The sequence below is a fragment of the Heliangelus exortis genome, chromosome 4, assembly GCF_036169615.1.
Source record: "Heliangelus exortis chromosome 4, bHelExo1.hap1, whole genome shotgun sequence".
Classification (NCBI taxonomy): domain Eukaryota; kingdom Metazoa; phylum Chordata; class Aves; order Apodiformes; family Trochilidae; genus Heliangelus; species Heliangelus exortis.
The window spans coordinates 12,890,243-12,899,235 of record NC_092425.1 but is presented as its reverse complement, the minus strand read 5'-3'; the positions used below and the strand labels follow the sequence as shown (position 1 = coordinate 12,899,235).

Below are 8,993 nucleotides of genomic sequence, written 5' to 3'. Positions count from 1 at the left end.
CATCCAGCTACTGCAGCTGGCAAAAAGCAAGACACCAAGCCCCAGGCACCAAGGTTTGCACTGTGGTTATCAGCTAATAGGTGTCCGCAGACTCATGGGGTCTGACTTCAGGAAAGGTTTCTTCAGAGGAGCCTGACGTGACGCTGAGTGTTTAGGCAGCTGGTTTGATCTGGACATCTAAGGTAGATGGTGTCAGCTCAGGGAGGGCATCTCCCTTGAGGTTCTGGATGGGCATCATGTACAGATGGCCATAGCACTGTCATTTGTACCACATCCTCTGTCCCCAGGCTCAAAACCCAAGCTGGCGTGGGCAGCCTGGTCCTGCCAGTCCCATGGGGAGAGGTCCAGGGCCAGCCCCCAGCCCTGCAGTAGCCCCTGACACCTTGCCCTGGGCCATTCCTGTCCCCGCTGCTGTGCCTGGCACGGGGCCTGTCAGACCTGCAGGGGCTCTGCCCACCCTGGGTTGTCCTGCTGGGTCAGGACGGTCTCCCCTGGGACCAGAGCTGTCAGTGTGGAGCCCAGCCTGAGGCTGTGCAGAGCCAGAGATTTGCAGCTGTCTGGTTCTGCAGATTGGAAAGCAAAGATCATCCTCAAAATGTAGGTGTGAGGGCCCGGGGGGGTGACAGGGCCCTGCACGGCAGCCTCCTGGCACTGTGAGGACAGCGGGGGTGCCATGGCCTGGGAGCTGTGCTGAGCTGGAGGCTCTCAGGCACCGCAGTGCTCTGGGACAAGTCAGGGGAGAGAGGCCCTCGGGTCATGGCCCACATCACTTTGTCCCTGGCACTTTCTGTCTGCAGGCATTTATGTGTTTATTTTGTTCACAGGTAAATGATAAAGATTAAATTATGTAACACTTCATTCTGGCATTTAAGTGTATGATACCATACAATATCTCCATACTGAAATACTACTGCTGCACTAGCACTGTGGAAGATTTTATCAACATCATAAGAAATACACATTTGGGCTTGAACTGTTACATTTTCCTAGGTATATATTTCAACAAAATAGGCTTTCACTCACTCAAAAGTACCTTTGTTAGTAGTGTTCCCTTCAAGTTTCAATTACCAACTGAGTTTTGAAAAAATAGCAGCCAAAAAAGTCCAGCCTACATACCAGTTTACTTTTTCCTAAGGACAGAAGCAACTGTAAGGGACTCAGTGTTTCCTGACATCTTGGATTTCTTTTACTGACACCAGTCTGGTCTGCTCCCCCTGAGGCACCTGCTACCCCAGGACTGGTTTACACCTAAGCCTCCTACTTTTCTCTGGGGCTTCTTCTCTGATGGTTTACCAAACAGCAGCCACAGCTGGGCAGGTAGGACTTAACCCCCTTGCTGTCCTGGTCATCTTGTGTTTATCCAGCTGCCACTTCCAGGCCAAACAGAGCCTGGCCTGGGACTGCAGAAGTGGGTAATCTTTGTGGCATGTATATGAAGGTGCTTTCAGCTGTACTAATCCACCATTGCATAGTACAGTAGCATTTTGCTGGGTTTGCTTTGTTTACTTTTTTTAAACTTCTAAACCTTGGTAAGGATGTTCAAATCTCTCCCTACAATATAAAGCCATTTATTTGGGATGAGCAAATCTTTCACTTTAATCTGCAGCAGTATTTGCACTTTCTAGATGTAGCTGTTGCACATACTTTCTTTACAGCACACATACTTTTATCTTCTACACATACCAGTAACATCTAGGAATAAAAAGGGAAATATCAGTCTCAACACAAATGATTGGTATGACTTTTACAGATTGCTGCTCCAGGGCATCTTTCTTGTCACAAGCCTTAAGACATTAGTACAAACAAAAAAGAATTCTGTGTAGATCATGCGCAAAGTAGATCTGGATGCAAGGAGGAGCCTGAGTTTTTGTGGTGGCAGGGCAAGCATTTGTCCAAAATAAAATAGAATTGAACTGTACACTCCCAAATTCCACTTCAAAATCCAGGTCTCCTGAAGGCATCCAGCATCATTTGTTCTGAGTAAGACATTGCTAGCTAGATGACAACATGCCATTAAACCTGGCATGCAATGCTTAGCATCACTGCAATTTCAGAGTAAATTCAGCTGCAGTATTTTTCCTCCTCCTCTTTTGCTTTTTCCCTTGGGCATTAATTAAATACAGCAGTCACAAGCGTGGGCTGTTTTGGAGTGATTGTTCTTTATATATTACAAATCTCAACCTGTGAATGCATGGGATTGTTATATTAATTTCTAATCACCATTTTTTAACAGGAAGCAGCTGTGCTGCATCTAGCCAGCAATAGATATCTGTAGGAATTTTAATACTTTTGTCCAAATAGAATCTTACTGTAGCAAGACAAACCTCTTTTAGGGCACAGAGCTCCAAGGTCCAACCAGATGTTCCAGGAGAAACTCACAAATAGTGCTCTGAGTCTAATGCTCTCAGGGCTGAGCAGCCTGAATCGGTGCTACTGCTCCAAAAGTGGCCTCCCCTCTGGCTTCCTCAGGTGTGAGCTTTATTGGCCCCCTAATCCTGCTCATGCGCAGTTGGGGCCCGCCCTAATCAGGCACAGGTGGGCTTAACACAAGCTCATGCCCACTACCTGGCAATTAGTGCCACCTGGTTGCCTCATTTCACTACATCTTACTGCTACAGAAGTGAAGCTTATATTGTAGAAAATATATGAGTAACCATAAAGAACTCAAAATTAGGCCATGCTCCCCTGGGAGACAGTTGTTTATCATCTATACTTAAAACTAATGCCTCAGATGGCTGTGAAAATGCGTGTAAGAAGTTAATATGGTACAAAAAGATACATCCAGATTGCCTGAAAAGCATATAAAAGGTGGAAAACCTACCAGAAATACAGAATGTCTCTGTCAGAATGTGACTAGATTACAAATCCCAAAGAAAGAAGACATTTTACTGCTGTGAAGGGAAACTATACATACAATATATATTTTGTACTGTATATTTTGTATTGTATATTTTTATTCTCTAACTCAATTGCTTTGCTTGTGCCTTCTTCATTTTTTTGCCTTGATAGGTGCTTGAAAGAACATTATTTATTTAGGAAAAAGCAAAATCCTTTATATGAGCAAATTCTACTACAGTCAGTCCTTGACCTAGATTTTCATAGTTATCAGAAATTATGTTTCTGAAGGTGCCCATAGACTCCATTTCATAAGAGAATGAGCTCTTGGAATAATGTTGTATTTAGTCAAAACTCAGTATGTGAATCAAAATTGGACAAAACTCATATTGTTCTACACTCAAAAGGTATTTTTAGCATGTTTAATAATTACATCACTTCTGGCTTTATTAAAGTGTGTTTTGGAAGGGAGTCAGGTTCATGCAATTTTTAAATATATGTTTAGCTGGAAAATAAAATGCATTATTACAATCTGATTTTTAAACTGGTAGCCATGAGGCAGAACTTGAGCTTTAGTACAGCAGTGAGGAACTCAATGAAATATACATCCCTACTGTAAGCCCGGAAATAATAAAATACAGTTAGAGTATTAAGAAAAATCCACTACCTGGAACTGAAATCTAGAGCTAACTTTTAATGGTGGTTATATTTGAGATCTTCAGAAAAAAAAGGTTATATTATTTAAAGAGGAAAATAAGAACATTGTTTACTAGCATCCAGCCTCAATATTTAGAGGGAAAGATTATTTAGAATAATACTGTAATGCAAGGTAATAAAGGTAATAATTTCTGTTCTTCTTCCAGTGTTATGTCCAATTAGGAGTGAGAGAGGTGCATGATCATGCTCAGAGATCAGCTGTGCATTAAAGTCAGGACAGAAGCTGCTCTTGCAGTCTAAATGCAGTAAAACAAAGGAAATTAGGAAGTATGACAGTCCAGGGGAAGAGCACATGGCAGCCAAAAGCTGGAAAAAGGGTCAGCATTTCAGTGTATCTGTACCTACCATGTCTACAGGTAAGATTTTATGCTAAACACTGAAAGATGACAGGGGAAAAGAGCATGTGAAGCAGAGAACAAATGCAGTTCTGCAAATTAGGAGCCATTTTCAATATGGAAATTGCAGAAAACCAGCTGTGGATTTACAAAAGAGAGAAACAGCAAGGTACAAGTGTTGAGAGTTGACTCAAAAGCTGACATGATTTAAATGAGTTATTTTAGTCTACAGACTGTTCTTTTGCTCAGCAACATGCCTTACAGGGAGCAAGTAAACATGTAAAGCACATGTGTGTATATGTCTTATATGGTTCAAGGAAGACACCTAAATACTGTCATGTTTTTGACCAACATAAAATTTTAAAATGTGGGTTTAATTTTATAGTTAAGAAGTTGTATTGTCTAAGGGAAATAGCCTTTGTTGTGATACTGGGATTTATGATGAGAGAGAGCATTTTTAGTAACATTTGCTACCTGGAGATCATGTGAGATTGTTAGTAATCTTGAAAGTTCAAAAATTATCTCTACCCAAATATATTTTGATTTTTATTTGCACTTGACCTGACATGCAGCTGCTTGTGTAAACACCAATGCTATTCTGTATAAGTTTCTAGGTAGCTGATGAGTGATAAATCAGACAATATTTTGTTTACTTAAAAGCTGCAAAAGGTTCTCTCTACAGTATTGTGAAAGGCATTGGAACAAAACCTCTTCACTTTGGAATGTTTGAACACCATTGCCCCACCATCCTGCTCTCCCATCCCCATTCCTCTCCCCACACTCACCTCTCATCTTCTCACGTTTGAGAAAGTGGATGAAGAATGTGTGAGCAAAGAAACGAATAAAAAAATTGGGCAAATTTAAAAACTCATTTCTTCATAGGTATTTAAGCACATCTTTGGTACTGCAATGAAAATTATTTCCTGTCATTCTAATACAGATCAAAACAGAAAATGCAAAACCTCAAAACTTTCCATGGAATATTTATCTTCCACACATTTTTACAGTTCACCATACTTAAATAGCTGGCTTATTTATCTTTCTGTAGAGTGTAAGGGGAACAGTTTGATTTTTAGATTTAAAGATTGATTTTTAATTTAAAGAAATTATCATATCTGGGATCAAATTACATGTATAAGGAAATGTCCTAAAGAAATAAAAAATCTGGCCTGAAACTGGAATCAATTAATGAACTGGAAAAGGCGACTGAGCATGAATTTTATTTCTCATAAACATGCAACTTGTTTTTAATGATTCACTGGAGATATTTTTTAAATAAGGGGTCAACTTTCTTGGTCATCATTATGAAGACAGTGTGATGGACAAGAATAGTTTCAAAAGGAAAACTCCTGGGGTGGGAAATATTTGGCAAATAAAAACTTACACTAAATGATCTACATGAACTGTAGTTGAATTTCTAAAATTTAAAAATCTGTAGTAATTTATGGACATAATGTTATCAACTGTTTTATCTGGCAATTTATTCACAGCATGTAGATTATAGAATCTTAGAGCAGCCCAATGCTTCCCATAATAAAAATCAAATAAGCCAAAAAAAAAAAAAAAAAAAAAAATTGACCTATGAGAAGAAGTGCATAATTTTGCTGGCACTCCAGATGTACTGAGTCCAGAAGATTTAGGCCATAACAAAGAGATATTCCTGGTGTAGTGGTTAGGAGGTAATATAAAATTAAAGCAACTTGACTTGAAAGCACACAGATAAAGATTACAGCAGCTTGACATTCTTGATTTCTTACTTCTTTGACATTTTCAATAATTATTTAAGCATTTCATATGAATTAGACTTCTACCACAGGATAAACTTTTGCTAGCTTTGTGGAAATTATTATGTCTCACATAGTGATGACAGGATATTTTTGTCTCATGCATATGCACTTTTCTATCTTACACAGCTGACTTATTAACCTTAGCAGCAGTTAAACTTGTATTCACTTACAAGTTTCCCAACTTTTTCTAAAAGAACACATATTAACATAAGTGAATTCTTGAGTATTGTTCACTAGAATTTTCAGCCTATTTCAGATTTGCCAGCACTGTTTAGCTTTAACTATTAGTTATACATAAACCTCTTTCTTTAATTATGCTGATGAATTTATATAATGTTTGGAAAGGCACTGTATGTGTTCTTGAAGCATTTCCCCTTTTTTTCCCAATGCATTTAATCTCAGCCCATTTCAACTGGCTGATATTTTACTGCCCTAGGCAAGCAAAAGCAAATAGAAAATTTATATTTCTGGTGTAACTATTATGAACTCAACTGAGTTAAAGTACAGAAGAATTCTTATCCATAGCTCCAGTGATGCTAACTTTTCAATGCTCTGAGTCAGGGTATGGGAAATAGCATTTTGTAGTCATTTTGGGTGAGCTGAACTTGGTAAGATCTTTCCCCTTTGATACTCAGAAAAAAGACTACTCCATACATAATTAGACCTCTCTAACATTCAAACACACACCTCTGCATATAGAGATATCAGCTGCATTTGTTTAAGAGGGGTAAGTAGTAGAAGATATATGATGTAAAAAATGCAGTTGTTTCAGAAAATGTTAATAATTATTAGTCTCCTTGACAATTTAATCAGGCTTAGTATTACTGTCTGGTCTTTCAGAATAACCAGGGTATTACTTTTTCAAATTTGTCCAGTGTGTACTCTTATAGATGATGCTTTAAACTGTGATTGAATGAACTGACTTCTGAAGTCAGAAGCTGATAATAAATCATTCTAAGAACTTGTCACAGAACATGACTATAAATCGAAAAAGAAAATTACCCCTCTTTTATATTTTTTTATGTAGATACTGGATTTCTAACTATTCATCTGACATCATGGAGATGATTTCCATGTGCAAGTATTTGGTGTTTTGGTCCTAATTTTCACCTGCCTCTTTGATGTTCCTTAGAATGTCACACATATCATAAGAAGATTAAAGATCTTTTTCAGTGTTCAGATGCACTGCCACCTATTGCAAATGATCAGTCCAGTTTGGGCACTTGAGGTCCTTGTTTACTAATGGCAACTGTTTGGCCAATTACTAGTGAAAGAAACACAGGCCAATTGCTGCTGAATAAAGCTCTGATGATGCCTTTAGAAGCATTGTTCTGGGGAAGTACAGCCATTCTTTTCAAGTATCAGCAACTTACACTTCTCTGATCACTTTCATCTTGTATCCACATTCTGAGGCTATATATTAGGAAACCATCATGACCCCACTCTATGATATCACTAAACAGCCTTATAATCAATATCTGAAAACTGTAGAAGTTAAGAAAAATCCTAACTGGAGATGTGTGATAATGACACAGTGACTTGGTTTGTAATCACATTAAAAAATTCATCATTGATCAAAATTTAATAACAGCTGCTACACAAAAATGTCCTGACTAAAGACTTATAGTATCATGGTCTTCAGTAAACTGCCAAGTTTATTTTTAAGAGGAAGTCATATCTTTTTTACTTTACGTAAGATTCAATTTTTAGCTTAAATTTGATGCTTGCAGTTGAAGGGTCTTATGTTCTGTCTTCTCCTATATAAAACCTCTTACTCAGTACTGACTGAATTACACAATTAAAAATGCTAATCTGCTTCATGCACTTGTTAGGTTTCCGAAGGAACACTGCACAAAAATGCTCAGTGCTATCTTTATCTCTCTCAAAACACTCCTTAAAACAGTATTTTGCAAAGTAGGACCTGTTTAAGAAGTCCTCTGTTTTGTTTTACATCTTTTAATAAGACCTCTGTTTTGTTTTACATCTTTTAATAAATTCACTACAGGTGCTAACATATGACTGGAATACCTGTGTTAAAATATACATTTATTTCTTCTCAAAAATTAGGAAATTAAGAAGGCACCAGATAAACAACCCAATTCTGATAACATCATAAATGCCCAAGCGAGGTTTTCACATGCATGTTGGGACATTTAGGTAAATGCGTGATATGAAGAACTTATAAACCTGCACGTAATTTATGTGGTAGGTATAAATGATAACTTGAGAGCCATTATGGCCTATTATGTAAATAAGCATTTAGGGACTTCTGAAAATTTGTAATTATGATAGTGCAGTAAACTCTAAATTGATTTTCCATAAATGTTTTATGAGGCACTTTTTAACAGCACCGTTAACGTAAATCTCTTAATTAAAATGTTCTACCTTTATCACTAACAGATTTTAAACACACCGGAAATGTTTCATCTGTTATAAAGTATTTCTCGATTTATTTTTTCTTTCTTATACCACAATTTTTTCAACAGATTGTTCAGTGGGAAAAAAGAGGTGCTAGAACATAAATCTAACGTCAAGATTGAATAGCTGTTACAACTATTCAGCTTTAAAGGACCAGCAGCTTTCTCTTCTTGATTCTCTAGGGGAATATGTAAACATATTTATTTTGTATTAAGATCTCAGGTGGTTTATTTGGAAGTGGTGATGGGATAGAAGAAACATGTTTTACATTTTCACCTATCCCATTTTTACTAGAGGATAATCTTCTTCAGGAAGAGAGATGTGAAGTGGGTTGTCTCCTTGAAAAAGACATTCCTGAAAGCCACAGCCTGTTCTGGAATGTTTTATGTAGACCAGCTGTTATGAAGGTGGTGTGGTTCCTGATGTAGCTGGTGAATAAAAATTAAGTTTGCCTTTCTAAATTCTCTACAAGAAAAACATAATCTCAAGTATTTCATATTCATATTCATATGCTACTGGGTAGCTCTCACTGAGAGGAAGTTGAAGTGAGGCCTGAGGGTATGAGATGTCTAATTCTGCAGTATGGAGTACAGAATCCCTCATCACAGATACAGGCATGACAGTACTGTTCAAGAGCACAGTTCAATCTTTCTTACCTCTTTTATGTCAGATTCCACCAGACAAAAGTAAAGTTAAAGTATTGACCAACTTCTTGGAGTATTTGTCTACTCAATTTCCTTTTATCATCCTGGAACTAATTTAGAGATGATAACCCTTTTACCTCTGCTGGCCTCTTATATGAGAGGGTCAGGATTCCAGTTTCAGTGCAATCAGGAGATTTTTCTGTTTCACCAATATATGTAAGTGTTTAAGTAAGGAGGAAATATAATTTTATCAGAAG

The 8,993-nt window shown here is 37.6% G+C and overlaps 1 long non-coding RNA gene across 1 annotated transcript; it reads left to right on the top strand.

The window, feature by feature from the left end:
• The first annotated feature begins 481 nt into the window (after positions 1 to 481).
• LOC139796337 (uncharacterized) lies at positions 482 to 8,553 on the top strand. The gene is made up of 3 exons (XR_011725957.1): positions 482 to 597; positions 3,699 to 3,908; positions 8,389 to 8,553. It is a non-coding gene; the product is annotated as an uncharacterized lncRNA (long non-coding RNA).
• Positions 8,554 to 8,993: the final 440 nt, after the last annotated feature.